The sequence below is a fragment of the Octodon degus genome, unplaced genomic scaffold, assembly GCF_000260255.1.
Source record: "Octodon degus isolate 3935 unplaced genomic scaffold, OctDeg1.0 scaffold00016, whole genome shotgun sequence".
In the NCBI taxonomy this organism is placed as follows: domain Eukaryota; kingdom Metazoa; phylum Chordata; class Mammalia; order Rodentia; family Octodontidae; genus Octodon; species Octodon degus.
In genome coordinates, this window is record NW_004524592.1 from 17,632,253 (window position 1) to 17,658,933 (window position 26,681).

At 40.7% G+C, this 26,681-nt stretch overlaps 1 pseudogene; it reads right to left on the bottom strand.

The window, feature by feature from the left end:
• The window catches only part of LOC105741573, a 58,341-nt pseudogene extending 31,885 nt beyond the window's left edge, over nucleotides 1–26,456 (bottom strand).
• Nucleotides 26,457–26,681: the final 225 nt, after the last annotated feature.

The following is a 26,681-nucleotide window of genomic DNA, read 5'->3' on the forward strand; positions in this document are numbered from 1 at the left end:
AAAATTTAAAAAAAAAAAAGAATGCTAGACCTTTAAAAAAAAAAAAAAAAAAAACTGGAGTAACAATACCTATTCACGCTCCTCCTGGGGCTGTTGCAAAGGTTGGAAGGAAACTTGGCAAGCTAGGATAAAACAACATCAAGTCTTTTGTTACTGGAAGAATGCAGTAGTTGGAAAAAAAACAATGGTAGAGTGAGACTTTTTGGAGGGGGGAGAAAGCAGAAATAATTTTATTTTATTTTATTTTTACAAAAATAGGAGAAATTATGTAGGTAATTTTTTTTTTTTTTTTTTGGCGGAACCGGGGATTGAACTCAGGCCCTTGCGCTTGCCAGGCAAGTACTTATTCTACTGAGCCATCTCCCCGGGCCCGAGTGAGACTTTTAATGTAAAAAAAATAATAATAATAACGAGTCATCATTTTCAAGGATACATTTTAAGAGCATAGTATTCATTTACTTTTAAATGTATTTTATTTTTAGTTTCCACTTTAAAAATGCAATCTGATTTTGAGATGCCATGACAAGTCCAGAAGTTTGAACTAATGGATCCCCCAATCCCTGGCCATAAGGATTGAACCCAGGGCCTCACACATGCTTAGCAAGTATTCCACCTCTGAGCTACATCTTCTTGGTTTTGTTTTTCTTTTTAATAAAGCAAGTTTCAGGTTCTGGCTCTAAATAGAATAGAATAGAATAGAATAGAATAGAATAGAATAGAATAGAATAGAATAGAATAGCATAGCATAGCATAGCATAGCATAGCATAGCATAGCATAGCATAGAGATTGCATTTGATAGCTGCAAAAATAAGTTAAAAGGAAAGCTTTTTATGGGTCTGATATAATAATCAACTCACCTACTTTTTTGTCTTTTTGACAAAAGACAAGATTTTAGAAAAAGACACAAATGCCACTCCATTTCTGGTTTTGAGTCTACTCTACACACCCTCACCCCAGAAGGAGGCCTGCGGATGAGATAAGGAGGAGGTCTGACTGGCCTACAGTGCCCCCTCCTGAGATGATTGGCAGCAGGTTTTATGTCAGTCTTCCTGTATTCTCAGAAGTGGGTTTCTTAGAGGATGCAATTTGTCCCACTGTTTGGCCTGGGAGTTCAAAGCCTTTTGCCTCCACCTTGGATACTTTAAATAAAGTACTCTTATCACCCTGTCACCACAGGAGACCCCATGGTGAAGGGCCCATCAGGGATCCTCTGATGTACTTTGTGTTCCTGCTTTCAAGGTATTTCATCTGCAAAACATTCAATTAGGCTGAGCTTGGCCTCCTGGCTAGTGCAGAATTTGCCATTGTGGATAGTTCTGAGCAGACTTGAAAGAAAGGAGTCTTGTAAATTGGGCAGAGAAAACATTTGTCATGGGCCCACAAGTAATTGGACTTAAATTCAAGAAAGTTCTTATCCCAATCTTCCTAAGGTCTAAGAGTCAGCAGTTTTCCCTCTCCATTCTTTCATCTTACTGTTAGGACTCGCGGGGGAGCACTGCTGTTTACACACACTGAGGCCTGAGAGCACGCAGGTCACACACAGCAGTGCCTCAGAGGCAAGGGCTTTGGTAGTAAGAGGCAGATGTGCTACTGGTAGAGACAACCCAGGAAACAAGCCTTTGCCCCATGCGTGAATATTCCATAGCATCCTCCAAGTCTCCCAAACCTTCACTTCTGCATCTTTACATCAACCCCATAGAGCAAACACTAATTAAAGCACTGGAGACTTGAAAATAATTCTTAAACTCCCTAAAAAAAAATCCTTGTATCTGGGCAGAATAGGTATGGGGGAACAAGGAGAGACCATCACTAACAAATTAAGATATCACATAATGTGGGGCTTTTTCTCCCCCAAAAGATCTGTTTCACTGCAGGTCGGGTTAGGATTCTACTCTGCATTTCAACTTCCTTTTATTCCCCTAGTGAAATGATGATTATTATTGGGTAGGGCAAAACATGGGGCTTTGTATAAGTATCAGCAATACTCCTATTCGCACCATTACGTATTATTCAGGAAGTATCAGCTCAACAAAGAATACCACATACAGTAGATATTAAATCTTTAAGACAAGAACAACGTTGAAGATAATTGGACAAAAACTGTGATTTACCAGCTCTGTTTAAAGAAAACATATTAACACATACATAATAGTAGAGGCAGGAGCCACCTTCCTGACCTCAATTCAATTTAATGAATCCCCAGGATACTTGATGCACCTACCCACCTCGTTATCTTCATGGAATTAGTTTCTGCAACAGGAGCCCAGAGGGGCATGACTTAAGAGTTCATCCCAAAGCATAGTTTAAGGAAGCCCAAGATTTATAAAATCAGATGGCTTTTAGTTTTTATCAGATGCCGGGGAGATGGCTCAGTGGAATAAGTGCTTCCCTGGCAAGCACAAGGGCCTGAGTTCAATCCCTGGTTCATTATTTCTCTGCACTAAGTATAGTAATTGGCACATAGCAGACAATAGATAGGCACCGACTAAATAACTGAGTGAATCAACACCTGTACTTTCTGACAGAAGGTGGCATCCATACGTACTTTCCCAAATAAAGGTCATCTGTCCTTTATCTCCTCTCCAAAATCCTACAAATTACAAAAGATAAGCACATAAATGCCTGGCATATTACCACATATAGCATTTCTTTAAATAAGTAACATTTAAGCCTGTGTATCTAGAATCCCACTGACTCAATCTTTATGTACATCCTGAGATAAATTAATAATTCTTTACATATTTATTTAACTGCATAATAAATTCATTTTTTTTCTTGCAATACTGGGGATAGAACTCAGGGCTTTGTGCACACCAGCTGTGTTTCTATCATTGAGCTGCATCCCCAGTCCCAGTAAGTCCACTTTTGTGAAAAATATTGTTTTCTATGTTTTGTGTTTTAAAATTCTGGAATTGAGAATTAGAAGACTAGAGTTCTTAGGCTTTCTTACTCTCATATCTACATGCCAAACAGAAGTGTAGAATCTATGATCCCAAAGATTCTGGAAGTGTTCATTTGTTTGACTATAGTAATTTATCAAAGCATCATTCTGTAGACTTCAAGTAGTCTACAGCCAAACCACCCTGAATGCACCCAATCTCATCTGTAAACTTCAAATATATACAATTTTTAAAGGAGCTAGATGCATAATGTAGCTAAGTGGTAGAGCCACTGACTAACAGGTCCTGGGTTCAAAACCTCAACACCTCAAAAGAAAACAAAAAAAGGCAAAAAAAAAATCAGATTTCCATAAAATCTGATGAGACCTCACTACCATGGATCAAATGCTGGATGGGAAGAGTCTCAGGTAGGGTCAGGGTGAGCAGGCAGGCAGAGAGCATCAGAGGTTACCTACATATACAGAAGATAGCTAAGATAATTGTACGATTAATTTCTATCAGTTCTTTGAAAGCAACAGTATGTATACTGCTTGATCAATTTTACATACCTATTATATCATAATCTGAGCAACTACTTGGAAGATGACAAGATGCAATATAATAACCCTGGATAATTTCCTATTATGTTGTTTTGAAGTTCTGTGTCATTTTTATTGGGTTTTTTAATTGGTTTTTTAAAAATTCTCTGTACAATAATAAAAAAAAAGAACATCAGAGGAAGTGCCAAAAAAACAAAGAAAAGGTCATGGGGCCATGATGAAAAAAACAACCCAAAATAGTGTCCATGTTTTGGAGGCAATATAATTAATCTTGTTCAGTATTACTTATACCACAAAATAATGAATAAAAATGTACAGTCACTCATCATAAATTCTTTGTTTAAAGAAAGTCGCTAAAAAAAACAAACCAGTAGCTCTGAAAACAGAAATTTTAAGAAAAAGAAAACACAATATCCTGTTTAAAGAAAAAGGTAGTATTTAACGATATTTTCCTGAGAGCATTTTGCAACACTCTACTGTAAGTTACGCTTTCGCAGGACATGGATGAACCCGTGGCACTGTGTTTCTAGTTCTCCCTCTGAGTGTACAGAGTAGAGAGGTGGACAGAACACAAACCAAGACTAGGAACAGAGGCGGAGACCAGAGTGCCTCTTGTGGGCTATGAGGCATCAGATACCTGGGCCATGAGGTCAGCTGCCTGGCTTTCAGCCCCAGAGTGCTCTGTGCACTGTGTGACCTTGGCCAAATTGTTCTGCCTCTGTGGTCTACCTTTCTCCCTTGAAGAGCAGAGATTTATAGGGCTGTCAATAGGACTGAATGAGGACACCCACAAGGCAATTATAATAATGCTTGGTGCTTTCCAGGTATTCAGCCAGCACTCATGTAGAGATGCTTTGGTCGCCGCTAGACCATGATCCCTATGACTGCCCACCTGTGTTCACCTTAATCAAGTCGCTTTACCTTTCAGTGAGCTATTTCCTAACATACAACATGAGAGCAACAGTATTTGCTCACGGGTCTCTTAGGAGGTCAAATGAGACAACATGAGGACACATTTAGAAAGCATGGGATTAAATTAAGTAGGATTTAGAAACTAGAAATTTTAATTAAAAAAATTGTATAGTATTAACTTTTTTGACAATTTGAAACTTTACATATACAAGGCTAATTGAAAAATATGGTAAACTGTTTATACTTTTAAAACATATTATAGTAAAAGATATATTATCATTAATCCCCTTCAAAATCCTCCCTTTCACTTCAGACACATTTATCCTACCATTCTTGTCACTTTCTGAAGCAGTTCTGAAGTCTGTAGTTACTGCTGCATGTCTGTTTTGATACCTTGACTCAGTTCAAAAGGGCTGGGGATGTAGCTCAGCAGCAAGCACCTGCCTGGCAAGTGTGAGGCCCCAAGTTCGATTCCCAGTAACGAAAAAAAAAATACACCTGTTTACCTTTTCGTGGTCATTCTGTCTTTGGGAAAGGGCCAGAAGTCACACAGTGCCAGTTCTGGTGACTAAGGTGGACGAGGACACAACATCACGTTTTTACGAGCTGCCTTTCCACTAGATGTCACTCAGCAGCAGCACCCGTCATATGTGTTTATCACATCTCATGCAAACATTCACCAAAGAGGACTTCCAGAGCTATTTCAGAAAGTGGCAAAAAATGATGAGATACGTGTGCATTCCTTTTGTTCAGGCTTTTTGATCTTTGACAGAAAATTTAGAAAGGCCTTTTCCTGACCAAAAAGACAGCAGTGCTTATTTCTAGTACTTTTTGTACCAGAGATTGAATTCAGGACCTTGTGCTTGCCAGGCAAGCATTTAAGTCACTGAGCCAGCTTCCATTTGTAGTACTTTTATTAACTTTATAAATGATAAGATAAAAGAGTATTTTGGGGAGGATCAATGATGTGCCTTTTACTGTAATTTTTAAAATTTAAACATTGTATATTTCTATCATACCTTGTATTACTTACACTTCCTTCTTTTTCTTTAAACAAGGTATTCAAAGGTTTAAAATATGTGGTATGGAAGAAAAAATTTCTTCCTTCATACTCACACATAAATAACAATAAAACTCGCCACAGTGTTTTCCATCTTGCAAGGTGGCAGGTGAAAAACGGAGAAGCCAGAGACTAAAGAGAAGAAACCCGAAGCCAAGTTGCTATCAGTGGCACTGCTGAAAGGGGTGAGGGCAAGGCAAAGAGTCCAAGAAGGGGCAGCCCCCTGCAGCCGAAATCCTGTCCTGGTTAGAGGAATTGGTAGATACTCCAATCTGCTACGTATTCCAGAAAGGCTTTGTACAAGGGAAAGTACACAGCTGCTAAATTGAAGGTTGAGAAGAAAAAGGAGAAAGTTCTTGCTACTATCACAAAACCAGTCAGTGGTGATGAGAATGGTGGTGCCCAGGTAGTTAAGCTTCGAAAAATGCCTAGCTACTACCCTACTGAACATACACCCCGAAAGCTACCGAGTCACAGCAAGAAACCCCTCCATCAGCATGTGAGGAAACTTCGAGCTAGCATCACTCCTGGCACCATCTTGATCATCCTCACTGGGCATCACAGAGGTAAGAAAGTGGTCTGCCTGAAGTAGTTGGCCAGTAGTTGGCCAGTGGCTTGTTACTTATGACTGGGCATCTCAGCCTTAACCTGTGTTCCTTTACGAAGAACACACAGAAATCTGTCATGGCCACCTCCACAGAAATCGGTATCAGAGGGCCAGGGAGATGGCGCAGTAGAATAAGCACTTGCCTGGCAAGCACAAGGGCCTGAGTTCAATGCCCAGTTCTGCCAAAGTAAAAAAAGAAAGAATGAAAATAGTAAATTGGGCCAGGGAGATGGCTCAATAGAATAAGCACTTCTCTAGCAAGTGCAAGGGTCTGAATTCAATCCCCAGTTCCAGAAAAAAAAAAAAAAAAAATCGGTATCAGAGCAAAAAAAAAAAGGTATCAGCAAAGTGAAAATCCCCAAACACCTCACTAACGTTTACTTCAAGAAGCTATCTCTGACAGGACTAAACAAAAAAGGGGCTACAAAGGAAGGACCATTATGTATTTGTATATACAGAATAGTTAGGATAGATATACAGCTACTTTCACTTAATTCAGTGAGAAGAAAGATTTGTACGAATAGTGTTTGGACAGGATATCCTGTCTGCTTCCTGTACTATGGATAACCACTAAGAAGATAACAATGTACAAGGTATTAATTATTATTTTTAAAATTTATTTATTTATTTATTGTGTGTGTGTGTGTGTGTGTGTGTGTGTGTGTGTGTAGGCAGCTCAGCCCACCAGGGGGCAGGGCTGGCTGGCATGTGGTGCTGGGGGATTGAACCGCGGCCCCTGTGCTTTGCTAAGCTTGTTCTAAGTAGGTGCTTTAGACCACTGAGCCATCTCACCAGCCCCTACAAGGTATTATTGAAACCATCCTATCAATCAGCTTTGAAACTGTCTCACTGATATTTGTTTCTCAATAAAATTAAATTAAATTAAATTGTAAAAAAAAGAAGAAGAAGCTGCGGAAACCCAGACACCAGGAGGGTGAGACCTTCGACATTGAGAAAGAGAGATACCAGATTTCAGAGCAGCACAAGGTGGATCAGAAAGCGGTAGACTCATAGATTTTAGTAAAAATCAAAGCTGTTCCTCAGCTCTGGGGCTACCTGAGATCCGTTTTTGCTCTGACACATGGAATTTATCCTCATAAATAAGTGTTCTAAATTTCTAAAAAGAACCTAATTAAATAACTGATACATTTAAAAAAAAAAATCACCCCAGGGCTAGCCTGATAGCTGAGTGGACTAAAGTGCCTGCTTAGGCAGAACACTGCGGCTGGGGTTCGACCCCTGGCGAGCCCCCCGGGGCGCGATGAGATGGTCACTGAGACTGAGCGTGGTGGCGCACACCTGTAATCCCAGGTCTTGGGAGGCTGAACACAGGCGGATCACTATGAGTCTGATCTATGTAGTGAGACCCTGAAGACTCTATAGACCCTGTCCTAATTACAGAAAGAAAAAAAATGCCATAATATGCTGCTCAGACACAGATTCAAAATTCAAGAAAATGGTTCTCTTTCGTGCTTCTGCATTTTCGCAGAACACTAAAGACAACTCTGAAACAAGGATACCCCTATATCAGTGGTGTGTGGCACCTGCTCCCTATGGTATTTATATTTAAGTACATTTGTTACATTGTCCTGTTGCTTTTGCTGTTAAAATTATGATCAGATCTCTGGAATGAAGAGTCTGTTAAACACAGGCATCTCTCTGTCCCCAAGCTCACGCTGTTTCCACATTAGTAGATCAAAGCCAGCCCTGGTGGGAGTACTTGCTTAACAGGTGCCACCCAGAAGGGTTCGATGCAGTGCTAAGTCTGAAAGAATTGGGATTTAATAGTTATAATTTGTAGAAGACTGAGAACCGAACAGCAGGCCCCCGTAAGATTTAACAGTCATGGGGAAAAGACAGCAGGTTAGGCTGCAGCCTCACTGTGAAAGTATGAAACCCCCGCTCGGCTATTTGTTATAATCAATTAACAATATAATTTTAAAAGAAAATTTCCTATTCCATTATTCATAAATTGTGTACATCCTGTGTGTAAGTACAATGTGTTAGGGATTTATGAATGTGCCCTTATGTATGCTAGCATTCCACTGGCGATGTTTGTAAACTCTAGAAAGCTCTTTTTTTTTTTCCAATTTACTTATTTATTTATTTGTGTGTGTGGCCAGCTCAGCCCCCAGGGGGCGGGGCTGACTGGCATGTGGTGCTGGGGATTGAACCGCAGTCCCTGTGCTTTAGCTAAGTTTGTTCTAAGTAGGTGCTTTAAACCACTGAGCCATCTCACCAGCCGTAGAAAGCTCTTTTGAGGGAAGTCTTAAACAGTAAAAAGTAAATGAATCCTCACCCACTAGGTGGCAGCAGTTAGAAACTTTTAAAAACTAGAAGAAAAAGGAATTTACAAAAAAAATCATCTACTTTCTTTTAATCTGATTCATTAAATAATTTTAATACAAAATTATAATCTTTTCAAAAGCTGTTTTTACTATTTATCAAAATAACTTATGCACAATATGTAAACATACATGTATAAATTGAAATGACCCATAAAATCAGGTTTACTCTGGTCAATATTTTGCTGAATATTCTTGTAGATGTTTTGCAAAAACAATTAGACTGAACACATTTTTTTATAATTTCATTTTTCCTTGTATGTCACCAATGTCTTCCTATATCACTAAATAAAATCGCTAAATTTAAAACATTTTAATTAAGTCATGTCTGGTTATGTGAATGTTTTATAAAGTACCAATTTCCTATTTATTAATGTGAATTTCATTTGTGTAAATTTTCTCTATCATAAATTGTTAACTAAATACACTCTTGCATATTTGCCCAACTATTTTCTTAGGGTAAACATCTAAATATGGAACTGCTTGATCAAGGAAGTACATATCTTAAAATTTGATTCCAAATATCAAATTTTCCTGCAGAAATTCTATGTAATCTATACTCAAAGAGAGAATGTGCTATTTTACTCACACTATATTGTGTTCATCATTTTGTGTATTTGTCCACCTATTCTAAAGATATTTGAGATTCTACTAATCTAGCGCAAGCATTAGATATGCATTGGGCTAAAAAAAGAGAGAGAGAAAGAGAGAGCAAGAGATTGGGTCTCAGATTATATATTATATGAAAAAGAGGAGCCAGATAACTTGTAGAGAGTGACAAGGACGAAAGGCATTTGAATGAAGACCTGACTGAAGAGGAATCAGGGTTACAGAAATTTGGGAGGAAATGTTATAGAGATCTTGTTTTATCTTGGTCTTAACCATCCAGCAGAAAAGTATAAAAATGAGGTATATAAAGTAAAGCCATATTAATAGGCTGAGCTATAAAAGGATCAAGTCAACAACTTCTGTGGATAACCCACTACTATTGTGGACTGCTGGACTGTGTTGGATTGTCTTGCTGAATTCACGCACCTATAGTATTTAGATGGCAATGGAATACCCATCCCTGACAGGACTAAACCAAAAAAAGGCAAAATAAAGGAAGGACCATTTTGTATCTGTATATGCAGAATAGTTAGAATAGATATACAGCTACCTTCCCTTAATTCAATGAGAAGAAAGAGGTGTACTAACAGTGTTTGGACAGAATATCCTGTCTGCATCTTGTACTATGGATAACCACTAAGAAGATAACAATGTACAATGTATTAATTATTGAAACTGTCCTATTAATCAGCTTTGAAACTGTCTCATTGATATTTGTTTCTCAATAAAATTAAATTAAATTAAATAAATAAAAATAAAATAAAATCTCTATACTTCTAAGACCTCTGGCCATTTGTCCTCTCCTGCGTGAGTATGGTCAAGCAGTCCTGAGCCCACTAATAAAAAGGCTCATATTTAAATTTAAAAAAAGAAAAAAAAAGTGTAAAGGAACTTTATCTACCTGTGTCCCCTCCCTCACCAGTTCAAGTTGCCTGTATCATGTAACCAATTACAATGTTTTATAAGTAGAAAAAAAAAAAATTGGGGAGGAAAGAGAAAAGTATTTTATACACGTTAAATAGCAAATTGTTTGTTAGGCTGAACATTTAATCATCTGCATTTATGGATCTATCAGTTTCATCTTTTTTGAGCTACCTACCTCTACCCTTTATTTTTCTATCATATTTATGTCTCTGTAGTGATATATCTTTATATATTGAGAGTTTTAATCTTTTCTTACAAATTATTTCCCAACTGCATTTTCTTCCCCTCTCTTTCTCCCTCTCCCTCTGCCCCACCACTCCATTTTTTGCAAGCCTAGGATGGAATCCCAGCCCTCTCGCACACACTCTTCCACAGAACTATACTCCACCATACCATTTCTCTTCTATTGTGTTAATGATACATGGCATTCGAAAGGTTTTAATTTTTACATGTCCCAGTTGAGTATTCCTTTTGGGATTTTGATCTTTGACATTAAATTTAGAAAGGTCCTTTCCCAACCAAATAGATAGCAGTGCTTATTTCTAGTACTTTTATCAACTTTATTTTGCACTTCAACATTTAATCCATTTCAAATTTATTCTGGTACCAGGTACTGAAATAGAGATCAATTACTTTTGTTCCAAATGCTAACTGAGACATCTCAAGATTTTTCCTCAAAAGAGTAATGACTGCATTTGAAGAGAGAGAGAGAGAGAGAGAGAGAGAGAGAGAGAGAGAGAGAGAGAGAGAGAGAGACTAAGATTCTCAGGCTTAAGGCTACAGCCTCAAACTGAGGCAGCAGGTCAACAACATTCACATGTGTTCTAATAAGTAATAGATTTGTTAGCACCAGAGGGAGTAAGAGATCACAAAAGTTGGTGAGTGAACACATAACAGAAACCTATTCCATAAAGTGATATAAAATTAAACATATCAATTCATTAAGGAGACTACTTTCAAGATCCTCCTGCAGCAGCCTCCCCAGTGCTGGGGTTGAGTATGCCCCACCACCTCTGGCCTTTTTGGAGAGAAGCTCTGCAGTATTTTTTCCTAAGAAAAACCATATAAGAAAAGGAAGTATCAAAAGAACTACATTAAAGACATCTTCACGTTTTTCCCAGCAAGGATACTACCAATGTCTTCTTTCAAGATGAAACCAGGGTGATAACAGAAGAATTTTAAAATGAAACAGTGAAATGGACATTCTTGTTTTGTTGATGATTTAATGGAAAAAATACCATTTATTTAAATTTTAAAAATTATACTAAGGAAGAATCTTTCTATTTCTAGTTTTTGAGTTTTAAAGAATCAGTAATAAATATGAATTTTATGGAAAAAAAAAGATGAAACCAAGGAACTGAACTGGAGTAGTTATCTGGGCTTCTGCCATCTGAACGGACTGTCATCACCCTGGAAAGCTGCCACCTACTGAAGCTAAAGGATTCCAACAGGAAATGGCTGGAGTTGTACAGCAGGGTCACAAGCCAAGGGAACTAGCTCTGTAAGTTGAGAGTTCTCACAAGGACCCCAACAGCCTCACCAGGGAAAGCGTTTGGATGTGGAAATAAAGAAAATATTGATAGCTAAGCAAGAGCCATAAGCAACCACGGGATGAAATGTCTTGGCCTCCATTTCCCCATTCTCCATTCTCTCTCAACCCTAGAAGATCAAAATATGAAGAGAATGTGGTCAACAAGTATAAAAGAGGAGTCACGTACCTCCTCACCCCATGGTCACCAGAGGCAACACAGGCTAGATCCGAGCCAGAAGGGCAAAGTCCTTTGGATTGAATATGGTGACTAAGCTGTGTAGCCATGGCCTAGGCTTTTTTTTTTTTTTTTTTTTTTTGCCTAGGCTTTTTAAACATGTGTAAATGACACTGTTTCATTACATGGAAGTGACCACAAAGCTAGAGGATGACTTGAGATGATGTCTACGGCTAGCAAGAGCCAGGACACAACTTGTTGGAATGAATGAAATTCGAGGAGCAAAAGTTGTTTCTTATATGCAACTTCGTTGTTGAATCAGGGCAGTTCTTTGTGTATCTTTTAATTTTACTTATTTCAAGATCCTATTCTGGTTTATTGATCTGTCTCTCTTCATCAAGGCCCACAGCTTTAATTACAAATTAGGTTTAGTTTCCATTGTTCAGACACACACACACACACACACACACACAGTGTTAATCCAAACAACTAAAATTTTATGTCAATTCTTACAAATGAACCATAGTTAAAAAATGAAAATACTCAAGATTTCAAGATTTTTTCTTTTTTTTTTTCTTATCTTTTCTTTCTTTCTTTTTTTTTTTTTTTTTTTTGTATTTTACGGAAGGGTCTACAAGGTGTTCAGGGTCTCACTACTAGATCGGACACGTAGTGACCCGCCTGCTTACAGTCTCCCAAGAGCTAGGATCACAGGCACATGCTACCATACCCAGTCTCAACTGCCATCTCAGCTTATTGGGCCAGCCCTAAGATTTTTTATATATAAAACATATATAATGTATATACATCTTATACATGTTTATTATGTATAATATATATAATATGTCCTATATATGAACATATATGTATAATATAGAACATGTGTATTACACAGAAATACATATATATTATATATGGCTTTCCAAGGTGCTAATTTTTGGTAAATAGGCAGAGCAGCTGCCAGCCCATCGAGCAGCCTTCTTGACTGCACAGACTGGATCCCCTGTGCATTCCTGCAGTCACTCCCCGCATTGCCCAGCCCACAAGCTTCTCTTCATCTCCACTTCCGATGCTTTCCCTGCGCTGATTTCTGATATGGGCAGAAAAAATGTGAAGAAAAGCGACAAATGTGGTCTGCATGTACATACTAGAAAGTACATGGAATAAAAAGGAGTGACTCAGGGAACTTAGTGGGACCAGGCACATTGGTCCCACTAATGTGTGACAAGACTAGGTCTTGTCATTAGCTGGGTGAGCATCGCCAGTTTTCCTGTTTACCACAGTGTGCTCTCTGGGGACATGGATAAGATGGCATCTACACTAGATTCTGGGCACAGGAAGACGACCTGGGCGCTGGCCTCAGTGGTGGGAATACTATAACAGCAGCCACACTTACTGTGACAGCAGCCACACTTACTGCACATCTGCCTAGGTCCAGGTGCTCTACACACATTTCATCCTCAGAAGACCCCTCCAAGCTTGGAATTACCAATCCCATGTGCCAAGTGTTTCCAACTCAGTTTCAAAGTAAGGTAACACGGCCTTGAGTGGGAACATGCATGTGTCCCAAGCCCACCTCACCAACTTGACTCATGGGCTCCTGTGACACCCACAAGCTCTCTGGCTAGTTACTGGGCAGTGCACCCACATCTCAGTTTATAGATTAATATTTGAGACTTCATCAGTATCACATTTGTGTTACTTACCGTCCAAGTGTTTTGAAACAACCAACTATAACTGCTGTTCTCTTGTCCATACTTTAAAGTTCTGAAAATAGGGTCTAATAATTCTTATCACTGTGGCATGACATGGATCAAACTATAAGCATCCTATGTGACAGCAGGCTTGCAAGGCAGAGGCTTTCATTAGAAATGGGGGCATGTGTCATCTCGTAATGAACTCCTTAAAATGTCTCCCATAAAATAGGTTCACATCATAAAATCAGCCCTTAATTGAAAGATAACCTGTTAAGTGTAATGGGGTTAAACAACTGTTTCATTATGGTCCATCCCCCAAGGAGCATAAAACATTATGTGAACATGATGCAAACTTAACAAGCGTGCGGGTCCCGATCCCAAGAGAAAATGACACACGGGGAAATAGCTGCTTTGCTGATTCTGCACCAGGCTCCTGCCAGGGCTGCCCAAGGCCATCTAGACACCTGGGCCGGTGGAAACTCGGAGGAAAGCTGCGGTTCCTGAACTTGGAAAGAGCTGTGCCACTGCGGTCACTGAGCCAGTGTATTTCAAGAGAAAGCAGATCTGTGCGGCCGAGCGGCATTTCCAACCCTATCACTGAGGGAAAATGGCATCGTGCCTTCCAGCTCTCACCTGCTTAGCTCCAACTGGAAGAGTAATTCTTGCCCCCTCGGGTGCTGTGAAGACGCACTAGAAGTCCTGGAAAGCAGCATGCAGTGTAGTACCTGACACGGATTAGTGCTCATTTTCAAGGCAATTTAGATTTTTACAGTTGTAACACCCAAAGCTAGCTGGCCTGCTAGTGTCCTTGTTTGTGCGCTGGACCCCATTTATTTCCACCTCACGTAACTCAGCTGCATCTCACTGAGGAAGGATGTCACTGTGTTTCCTCCTGTTCCCCCCCCCGCCAAAGGCTACCACCCTGACATCATTTGATTAACAGTCCAGTGGCTGGCTGTGCCTTCATCAGATTGGAGACCTCTTTGAATTACAAGATTCCTCCAGCCCTGCCACTCCACCCTGTCCTGATTTTGGCAGCCCAGGTAGCTGGGCTCAGAAAGCCCGACCACTCTGGCCCCACCACATCCAGGAATGGGAGGTGCCTCCGCCCAGGAAGGGCTCTTTTCCCAGCAGGGCTCTGGTGGTGTCTTCTGGGATATGACTGCTGGTTCGCAGCCTCAGACAAAGCCCCTCTCTATGTCCAGAAGAAACAAAGACTGGGCTGCTGCAGCCAAAACCTAGAAAACCACTCATTGGAAAACATTCCTTGTTCTGCTAAGATTAAAAGCATGGTTTCTGCACGTCAAAAGGTTGTGCAGTTGAGCCCAGTTGAGCCACTGCAATAACTGTCCCCATCCCTGCCTCCTGAATCGCTCTGTATTTGGTTCTTCCTGGTACCTTGCTACAGGGTTGGTTGCTCAGGATACAGACAGATAGGTGACCAAAGGTGCCTTGGGACCAAGCAAGTACAGCTTATAGCAAGGGTCTGTGACTTTGTACCTGTGCACCTCGGAAAAGGCGAATTTATCTCAGCACCTCATCTGCAAAGTGGGTGCTCTGGTACAAACATCATGGAAGGTAAGGATTACATGATTAGATTTCTCAAACTAGAGTCAAGCTGAAGTCCTGGGAGGAAAAGGGCTCCTGTGCTTATTACTATACTCATACTGAATTATTTTACCCACTGTGCCAGCTAATTTGTCAGCTTGCCTGAATTAAAACTCTCCTGGAGAGCCTGCTGGATCTGCAAGGCAGTATATGCAAAAGTGGGTTAACCCACTATGCCCACACTTGTCAGAGTAGAGGGGGTGGGCCACTGCTCCTGTGTCTCCGGAGGCCATCTCCCTCCCTGGGCTCTTCCCAGTCCTCTGCTCCCTGGCAGCTGTGAAGTGAGATCTCTGGGCAGCCCTGCCCCTCCCCCATGATGCTCCTGCCCTGGAGTCAGCAGCCATGGACTAAACCACCTGTAGCCATGAGCCAAATCATTTCCTGCTTTGTGTCACACAGGTCAGGTATTTTGCCCCAGCAAAAGAAAAGGGACAAATACACTCACATCCAAAGAAAATATATTTTTCCCTTGCAATGATAATAGAAACTTTTGGAAAATAAAATTTCAGTTTCAAATTTCAGGAATTCATTCACAAACACACTTCTTAGAGTGATTGCTAAATGTTTACAATCAGAAATAAGAACCCTCACCCAACAAATGCTCTGGGGTTTTTTTGTTTGTTTGTTTGGTTGGTTGGTTGGTTGGTTGTTTATTGTTTTTTGTTTTTGTTTTTGTTTTTTTTGTATTTTAGGGAAGGGTCTACAGGGTGTTCAAGGTCTCACTGCTAAATCGGACTTATAGTGATCCACCTGTTTACAGCCTCCCAAGAGCTGGGATTATAGGCGCATGCCACTACGCCCTGTCTCAATCCCAGGCTCAGCATGCCCTGAGGACAGACCGGCACAACAGGCCTGGGGATGGAACCCCCAGCCCCTGCGCCTGCTTGCAGGCTCTTTAATCCACTTTAATCCACTGAGCTATTTGGCTGGCCCTTCCTCAAGTAATTTTTTATAATTTGTTGCTATGTCCACTCTTCCTTACTCATTTATTACATTTTAATTCCTGGTACTCAGTAATAGAAGTATCAGGCACTCTTTCTCATTGTGATTGGTGCCGTGCAGTCTGGCTCGCCCTATGGACTGCCTTTTTCTATGCTTGCTTTGGGCAATAAAGTGGGAGTAGAAGAAATGGTGATCACTCCTGGGGAGAAGCCATTCCTGACAGAACACATTTCACCACGGTCACTGCCCCTGCCATGACATACAGGAGTATTCTGGGTAGGGGAAGCTCTGCCAGCTCTGCTCACTGAGGACACTGCAGAACAGAGCCCCTGACAGCCCAAGATGCACATGGGATCAGAGCAAGAGGGAGATCTTTGGGATTTTTAAGCTTTAAATTCTGGGGATATCTATTGCTGCAGCATAGCCTTATACATTCTGATACACAGTTGTTAATTATTGTGTGACAATTTGTACAAATCTCTACTTAGCACACTGTGGACTCAGAACGCTTCTTTCCACTTCTTTTCTCCAGGTCAACTCATGACCTCGGAACATGCATCAGCGACTCTCATCCTCAGAGACCTACCTATCCCAACTGGGCATGGGGGAAGAGTTGGACATAAAAGCCAAATTGGGGCTTAGGTTTCTAGACTCTTAAAAGTGAAGAGGTCTTTTCTGTAATATTCATTAACATCTTCATTAGTAGTTTCTCACTATCCTTATTATGAAGAAGTAAAATGGTTGCATTTTTTAAAACTATTGAGTGGATTATTTGATTAACCTACATTAAAGAACAAACTATCACTGACAGGCATCTTGACTACAAAAATCACTTCCTTGGTTTACTAGCTGGGAACAGAAATACCACCACAGCCCTGTGTGGGTGAGGCCACGACGAAGGAATAAACAAGAGCAGTGTGAAGCAGCTACGCCACACATCACTTCTAGCAGTTAGAAAAGAGCTCTAATGAAGAGACCCTGCCAGGCCCTCCCCAGGACACAGCCTGTCCACCAGCAGAGGTCACCTAACAGCCGGCGGCTGCACCGGTCACATGTGTTCTCTGGCTCTCACTAGGTACAAATATGAGTGACTGGCTGGAAAATGGGTCTCAAGCCTCCCTAGCCAACAGCCACCAAACCCATCCCCATTGCCTATAAAGGGCCTGAAATCATCTAAATTGCATCTGACACACAAATTAGCTTGTTACTGAATACCAATTCTGAATTCCTAATCAAAAATTGTTACCCAAGGGTGCCAGGAGACAAATTAAATTACTGTCTCTCACAGTAATATACTTTCCTCCATCCCTACCCCTTCCTCCATGTGTTTACAGCAAGGCAAGGTGGGAGGGACGGGAGCAAAATATGACTTGATTTTTGTGCTATGATTTTTGTGAGACTTCATTAATCCTGACAATGTCATCTTGTACACACACACACACACACACACACACACACACACACACACCTGTTGGATACAAGAAAATTAGAAGATTTTGTAGCTAGACTGGTGTCCTTAGATGCCTGAAGTCATTGTTTTGAAAATGAAGAAACATAATCTTACAGAAATCAAATCCAGAGCCGGAATCTAGGTCATCTGACTTTCAGTTAAAGTTTTCTTCCAGTGCCTCATAACAATCCAATGAAAACAAACAGAGAAGAGAATAACAGAAATCCTAGCATCTCTTTTTTTTTTTTCCCAGCAATCATTTAGTCAGCGCAGTACATTATTGAGGCTATTTATATTTTAAAGTAGAAGAAAAAGGAAAGAAAGAGGGGAGAAAGGAGGGAGAGATGAGGGAGGAAGGAAAGAAGGAAGAGAACAAAGAGGAGAAAAAGGGAAGGAGGTGAGAGGGAGAAGGAAATAAATGAATTTCAGTCTATTGCAAGAGAGTTCTCACAGAGACTGGACATCGGTATATCTGGTCTAGGATAAGAAGAATCAGCCATCCATTGAGCTTCCTCTCACTAAATCTTTCTCAAGAGTCAGGGGCTCAGGATAGCGATATAGCTCAGCAGGCTAAATGCCTGCTTAGGCGAGTGCAGGGAACAGGGTTCAATCCCAGGCACCACCTACCATGCTGGCCCCGCCCCTGGGCATGCTGAGTCCTGGCGTGGTGGTGCACACCTATTATCCCAGAGCTGAGGAAGCTGAAAACAGGAGGATCACTGAGTCTGAGCTGCGTAGTGAGGCCCTGTACCAAATACATTTTTGTTTGTTTGTTTTTGCGGTACCAGGGATTGAACTCAGGAACTTGCACTTGCCAGGCAAGCACTTATTCTACTGAGCTATCTCCCCAGCCCCCAAATACATTTTTTTAAAAAGGAGTCAGAGGCTCATTCTGCAGCGTGGACTCCTCCATCTCCTATTCACAAAGCCTGGGGAAGGAGAAAGAATAAGGTCTACAGAAACAGAGTAAGGGTAAAGGTGATGTCTGGTGAACCGCAATTTTCATATTCCGAGTGAGAAACCAGCCATCAATGCTTACTGAGTGTTGCCACTTATATATCAGGCAAATAAAACTGTGTGTAATTTGATTCATTGTGTTGTTAATAATATTTTAGGTTACACTTAATTTTAAAACTCTCTTCCCCAAAAATGATAGTATATAAGATACAAATGGAAAAAACATTTTCTTAAATTTCTGTTTGGCAAATATAAATTAAAATCAATATACAGTATAGGAAATTATTTGTTTGGATAATAATAAGGAATGTTCTGTGCACACATGCAACCCCGACAAATATTTCCAAAAACTCCACTGTCATTGATGTAACTCCTTAGGTAGGATTACTTTATCTTTTTCTCATTTTTTTCTATGGTAGGCAGTAGTTCATGTTAGTGAAATTACCTGAGTCCAAATCCTAGCCACACAGTTTTCTTCTTGCAGGCCCATTCAGCTTGCCAATCTACAAAATGGGGATGAAATCATTAAACGACAACAAACGCAACTCCACCACAGTGACTGTTTGTTGCTCTGAATGTTAACTTTCATTCATTCAACCAATACTGTACTGAGCAGGGGCTTAGAGCAGGAAAGACATTAAGTGCAAATCAGAAAGTCCAGCACAGCCTCACCAAGTGGAGCTTAGAGCTCACTGGAGAAAATGACCTCAGAGAGAGAGTTTGTGGGTAACACCAAAATACACCTCAGAGAGAAAAGGTGGGACCCTATCCACCACGCTAATGTCTGGGTGCCAGAGTATGAGTGCTTGGGTTCACAAATAACTCATTCTGTGATTCTGGGGAAGGTGGCTCCATTCATGGTGGTGCAGAAAAGACAGTCACAGTCATGTTCATCAGCCTATGTGGAATTTGTGAATGAAAACAAAATTGTTCCTATTGTTTCTGTTTGCTAAGCAAAGTGTTTGCAAAAAGAAGCATTTCTGAACCGAGGTATTATTGTAATACATTCTTTAAAGAACTCAATCAAAAAGTTAAGGTTAATTCTAAAAGGTCTGGAATAAGGGCCAGCCAAATAGCTCAGTGGATTAAAGCGCCTGCAAGCAGGCACAGGGATCCAGGGTTCGATTCCCCGGGCCTGCCATGCCAGCTCTGCCCCCAGAGCACGCTGAGATGGCAACTGAGACTGGGCATGGTGGTGGGTGCCTGTAATCCCAGCTCTTGGGAGGCTGTAAACAGGCAGATCACTACGAGTCCAATCTAGTAGTGAGACCCTGAACACCCTGTAGACTCTTCCCTAAAATACAAAAACAAAACAAAACAAAAAACCTAAAAACTAAAAGGTCAGGAAAATAAATTAAGGAAACAAGATAAAGTAATTCATCCACAAAACAATTTTATGAATAGCAATAAAAAACATGACAGTGCCAATCACTGTTCTAGGCATTTCATGTTTTATTTACTCTTTACCCTTAAGAAATAGATCCTCTCACTGTCCTCATTCTTTAAAACTGAAGAAGCTGAGACACTGAGAAGTGGTCTGTCACCTTGTCAGCACACAGCCTGCCTTCCAGTGCATATACATTACAGTTTTCTTTTAACCATATTGGGTTCGCAGAGTTATAACATGAGTTCTTCCCCATACTATTTACTACCTTTCTGCCACATGATTTTGTGTAATGTAAAGGAGGAATATCAGTGGTAGAAAGATGCATCTAGTAACTTTCATGCCAGAGTGGCCAACCTTTTCTACTATTTTATTGTTGTGTTTTCCCAACTTAAAAAAGAAACAAGAGGGGCTGGTGAGATGGCTCAGTGGTCTAAAGCACCTACTTAGAACAAGCTAAGCTAAGCAAAGCACAGGGACAGCAGTTCAATCCCCCAGCACCACATGCCAGCCAGCCCTGCCCCCTGGTGTGCTGAGCCGGCCACACACAGACACACACACACAAAATAAATAAATAAATATTAAAAAAAGAAGAAGAAAGAAACAAGATCTTATCCATTGTACCACAAGGCTCTGAAAATTCTCTATCCCTCTCTTTGATCCCAGATTTTACTGGAAATGCATAAATGGCTGCACTCCACAGGTCAGTAGACCACCACTTCACAGATCAGGAGACCATTATTCTACAAGTCGGTAGACCACTACTCTGTGGCATGAGCTTCACCAAGACAGAACCAACTCTCCAGGGAGCTGTCTGAACTAACAATGCTATTCTTCATGAAACAAAAAGAATTCACTTTCAGTATTTGTAATAAATTGCTTCACTTGGTATTCTTTTATTTGAAATGTAAATACTGGGCCCATGAGATAGCTCAGCAGACTAAGCACCTGCTTAGAAAAGTGAAGGGCCTGGGGTTTGACCCCCGGCACCACACACCACATCTGCCCTGCCCCCAGGTACGCTGAGCCGGCCACTGAGACCAGACACAGTGGTGCACGCCTGTAATCCCAGTGCTGAGGAGGCTAAAAACAGGAGGATCACTATGACTCCGAGCTGCCTAGTGAGACCCTGTATTAAATACAATAATAATAATAATAATAACAATAATGAAAAGAAATGTAAATACTAACCCACACTATAGTTCTGGGTCAGAGGTCTTCATACCAAACAAGTCCTGCAGCGATCACCCCACCAAGGACTGTGCCAGGTGTCCGAGGGCTCTGCCTGACCCTAGCACCCCAGTATGAAAGATACTAATAAGGCCCCTTCTCATTAGAACTCCAGAAACGAACTTAGTGTCAGTAATCTTCTTAAATAATTCAATTTTCTCTGTGTATCTTTAGATAGACTCAAAGTTTAAATATCACCAACTCCTTTTATTGGTCCCTATGGGAAAATCTTTGACAACCATTCTCAGTAATTAGGTGATTTCTACAATCTCTAGCAGAGTTTTAGGTTCATGATGAGTATTTAAGAATGACTTGTCAAGTTAATCTCTTTACTATTTAAAATAAAGAAATTAGGTAAAAACTAACCTGAGCAATGGATAAATAAGCATTAGGAAAAAGAGCACAACATTCATTACATGCCTAAGGCACAGAGTATTAGATTCCCAAATAAACATTTGATGAGAAAGTCAAATGGCCACAATTATGTCTCCTTGTCCACTGCTATGATGGCAGCAAATCATCAAGGTGCTGGAAAGGAGGTCACTTGGTAGACATTCACAGCCTGGTGGAACTATCACTTGGGGTGATACACGTGAATAATTTATGTGCAAATATAAAATTATTGTAAGACTAACCTAAGTTAGTCTTACAGAACTCAAAGAACAGCTGCCACTTAAAAATAAGCAAGGGAATCCCAAAAGGAATTGTTTGGTTTTTTGTTTTGTTTTGTTTTTTTCTTTTTTTTTTTTTGGAAACACATCTTGCTAGCAATTCAAAGCACATCGTAACAGCTGAGAACCCTTTTCTTTTTCTCCCTTGGCGCTCAGGGCTTGCGCATGCTAAGCAACTGCTCTACCTCTGCGCTACATCCAGAGCCCTGCTCAAAGAATTCTGCTTCCCATTAAGCTGTGTTCTTCATAATAACAGGTGTAAGCTATAAAATTTCCCCTTATAGTCATACAATAATTGCAGATAAGGGCAAACACTACCAGCCAACAGGTCTGATCAGCAGTGGGAGGTCAGAGTCTTCATGGTGAGCCCGTTTTTGTGTTGTTTTTTTGTTTTTGTTTTTGTTTTCTTGCAGAACCGTGATTGAACTCAGGCCCTTGTACTTGCCAGGGAAGCGCATATTCTACTGAGCCATCTCCCCAGCCCCCCGTTTGTATTTTTTGACTCTTGAATATTTTTATGACTATCCAATTGAAAACTAAAATTTCAATTTTTTTATTTTTTATGTATTTAGTACAGGGTCTACAGGGTCTCACTATACAGATCAGACTCATAGTGATTCTCCTGTTTTTGACCTCCCAAGTGCTGGGACTACAGGCACGTGCCACCACCCCCAGTCTCCACACCCAGTCTCAATCCACTACTTTGAAGATAACAATATGTAAATTCTTGCTTTTATTTTATTTATTTTGTTTTTTACTTTATTGAGAAACAAATATCAATGAGACAGTTTCAAAGCTGATTAATAGGACATTTTCAATAATTAATACATTGTGCATTGTTATCTTCTTAGTGAGATGGACCTTTCTAAAATGGGAAGGGGATCAGGAGATGGGAGGGAAGGGAAAGAGAGTGAAATGGAATGAGATGTGTTCTGTACACGCAGCGATTCCACCCAAGGAAAGCTAACACGTGCTAATAAAAGGTGTCCTAGCGAGTCTAAACAGATAAACTGACCCTGTCTCCCAGCTCTCCTCCTCCGTCTATTTCGGTATTCGCCACCTCTACCTGGCTGCCTGATTTTTTTCTTTTCTCTGCTATTTACAAGAGCTCCACTAGGTGGCAGTTTCATCGCCCAGAATACCAAGCTGTCTCCTTGTCTTTCTGTAGGATTTGTGTTTGCTTTGGCTTCACGTTTAGATTGATTTGTAAGTGACCAAAACACAGCTTGAAATAGACACCTTGGGCAAACTATAAATAGGAAACGGGTCTGAATGTGCTGGGAAGCACCATTTCTAAGCAAGAGACAAGTTGGGGCACGACCTCAGGCCACCCTAGTACACTGGGCAGCAGACAGGCTTCTCCCCATGGAGGAGAAATCCTGAAAGGCATTGAAACGATAGGAAAAGCAGACCGCAGGAGTCTACAGCTGAGTGTTTAAGTCCTTAGCTTCAGATCATCTTAAACTGACGTTCAGATGAGTAACTAGAGGCAGCTTGCCCAAGTGCCGTGGATCTTAGGGACATAAATAACACTGTATTAGTACAGTGGCCAGGAATGTGGCCAGGAATGTGACCTCTGTAAGTTAGTCTTTGGGTTTGAGTTCTGCCTCTCTGACCAATTAAAACATCTTGGGAAGTTACTGACTCACATATCTGTAAGACAATGATAATAATAGTACCTTATAGGTCCAGAAGAATAAAATGAGTGGGCCAGGGAGATAGCTCAGCGGCACAAGTGCCTGCCTGGCAAGTGCAGAGTCCTGAGTTCAACTCTCAATACCAACCAAAAAAGTAAAAGACTCTGCAGGCCTGCACCCCAGCCCCGCAAGTCGTCCACTGAAGCCCAGGCAGGTAGGGCCCTACCTACCCCAGCTCCTCTAGATCCACGGGGTGCTCAACCTGCTTCTTAAAAAAATTATTTGCACCAGGATAAGCCAGTTAGATAATGGTTTTAACATTATAATAATTTGCATCTTATGTTAGGAAGTCATATTCTACATTTTTCAGAGGGCTTTCAAGTGGAAAAGATAATTTGATCCTCAGTATAAGTGTCTTGTTTTGGGTGTTCTTAGTGTCTTAAGTTAGAAAAATTAACAGTTGAAATAGTTAGATCACATATCCAAACCTTCAGAGTGTGGGTTAAAGAGCACTCTTCTTAGTTAGGCTTCTGCATATCTTTTATTTTGAAAAAATTTAGACATACATAAAAACAGAAATTTACAAAATGAATGTCCACACTTCCATTCCATGGATTTAACAACTAACAAAATTGGCAACATCTAATTTTATTATCTTTTGCTAACATTTTAAAGCAAATTGCAGATACTGTAGCTGTGCATCATAAATTTAGGCATCGTCAAAACAAATACAATTGCTTCCTTAACTGGGAACTAGCGTAACAGCTAACAAAATCAACAATTTCTTAATGCATGTAACTCCCACTCCATATTCAAACATCCCTACTTACATCCAAAACATAAGAAACAGGCCAGCCAAATAGCTCAGCAGATTGAAGTGCCTGCTTAGGCAGACGCAGGGATCAGAGTTCTGGGGAGCACTGAGACAGGACTGAGACTGGACATGGTGGCGTGCTTCTGTAATCCCAGCACTTGGGAGGCTGGAAACAGGAGGATCAGTACATGTCCGATCCATGTAGTGAAACCCTGTAGACCCTATAGACCCTGTACTAACTACATAAAAGATAAATAAATAAATAAATAAATAAATAAGCTCAGGTCTTTCTACTCATGATTCACTCTTATGTCTGTTAGAACCTGGAAATTATCTCCAAGTAGATCACAGTATGCCAAGGAAGGCAAAGATGAAAGCAAAGATTAATGTTGGCTGGTCAATTAAGCTTTTCAATTTCCTGAATATAAAGAAGTAGAAAATTTTGAAAAGTAACATGAAATTAATTCCTTTGATTAAATGAGAGAAAATTATATTGGTGATTTTATCAAAGTTTCATTACATTTGTTCTAATGGTGTTTATAAATAGGATATTATGGGGGCTGGTGAGATGGCTCAGTGGTCTAAAACACCTACTTAGAACAAGCTAAGCTAAGCAAAGCACAGGGATCATGGTTCAATCCCCCAGCACCACATGCCAGCCAGCCCCACCCGCTGGTGGGCTGAGCTGGCCACACACAAAAATAAATAAATAAATAAATAAATAAATAAATAAATAAAAAAGGGAAGCAGCTGAAACTAAAAAATAGGATATTATGTCTGCATCTTGTACAGCAATTAACCACTAGGAAGAATGTATGCAATGTGTTAATTATTGAAACTGTCCTACCAATTTGATTCGAAACTGTCTCATTGCTATTTGTTTCTCAATAAAATTAAGGAAAAAAAAGTTTCATTACATCATTTTCCCTTAGCTTTTCATTAGTGAGATTTTAACCTTATAAGCTATTAAACAATTTTGAAAACTAACTGAAGTAAAATTATATGTAGTTGTCTGAGAAACAGTTTCAAAATTAAAGTTTTCATGCCACTAAATCTGATTACAAATTAAACTCTGGGCTAACACTAAACCCCAAATCTTTTGTAGAAAAAAGGCTAAAGCACAGACAAGAAATGAGGCCATCCTATTTTCAAGTTGTTCAACATCCCAGTCAGAAAATAAATAAATAAATAAAATGTCTTTCTTTGTTTGTTTGGGGTTTTTTGGTCCTGGGGATTGAATTCAGGACCTTGCCTTTGCCAGGCAGGCACTTATGCTGCTGAGCTATCTCCCCAGCCCCCCAAGTATTTAAATATGAATTAAATTCCATCTTACATTAAGTACCTACCTTAAGCACCAATTCCATTTTGCCCCTAGCACCGGAAATCGAGCCCAAGACTTTCACATTGAGCTATATCCCCAAGGCTTTCCTTTTCGTAAATTTTTAAATTTCAAGACAGAGGTCTCAGCAAGTTAATAAACTGCCCAAATGAAACTTGAACTTAGATTTTTTTTCTACCTCAGCCTCCCAGAACACTTGGATTATAGATAGGCTTGTGCCATCATGCCCAGGAAATTCTGAACACTGTAAAGTCCTGATAAGGTATCACAGTTGAATTTCATGACGACTCACAATTATAACTAAAAATCACGTTTGTCTATAAAAAATGTGCGCTTCTCATTCAGATAATGAAAAGACGCCCGGGTTGGGGATATAACTCGGCACAGAACACAGCAGTGAAAAGAGGCCACTGGGCCAGTGCTCGGCCAGCAGAGCAGTCAGAGAACACAAAGACTGGGCCCTGGAGCTCACGTGGGGCCAAGAACAACGGTGCCTGCAACTTAGCTCACGCATCTCTGAGTCCCTAGAGAGATGGCACCGGGGCGGAGGAACAGATTCTCAGCGGACAGAAAGTGCGGCCGGCTGCCTGCGGCTGTGTTGAACGAAACACAAGCAATAAGGGGAGGATGAAAGTGGTGGCCCCTGGGGAGCCTGAAAGCAAGAGGAAGCCCAAAAGGGGGGACAGGCTCTGCCACAGGGACCCCGCTGGTGCGGGGACAGCCCTGCCACAGTCGTCTCTCCCCTCCTTCATTCTGGCACAATCCTAAGGCACTGTTTGACTACACACCTCTGTTAGCACAGCTAAGTGTCTCAGGGAAGGAATAAGTGCCTGTTGTTCTTAAGCTAACAAACATTTACAGATTTAATTCAGGGACTTCCGAAAACCAGCGTACTTTGATTGAAGGAAGGAGTCAAATCAGCTTTGACCAGGAGGTAAAATTAATCTACTTACAGATTAAGTCCGTGTGGCTGTCCTGGTCAGCTGTGAATGCGGCGAAGAGATGTTAGACACAGGTGGCTTGAACACCACAAATGTATTTTGCCAACTCACAGAGGCAAGAAGCCTGAGATGGGCACGGGCAATGGGCTGGATTCCCCTGGGGCCTCCTGCCTTGGCTGCCATGGCCGTCTTCTCCCCTGCCCCCGATTCTCCCATATGCACATGTGTCACCTCTGTCCCCCGAGAGGCTGAGTCCCAATCTGCTTCTTGGAAGGACACCAAGCACATGGGACTAAGAGGAAGCCTAAGGACCTAATTCTTGCTTCTTGTTTTATAAAGCTCCTGTCTCCTAGTAAACTCACCTTCTGAGCTATGAAAAGTGAGAATGCCAACATCTTCATTTGGGGG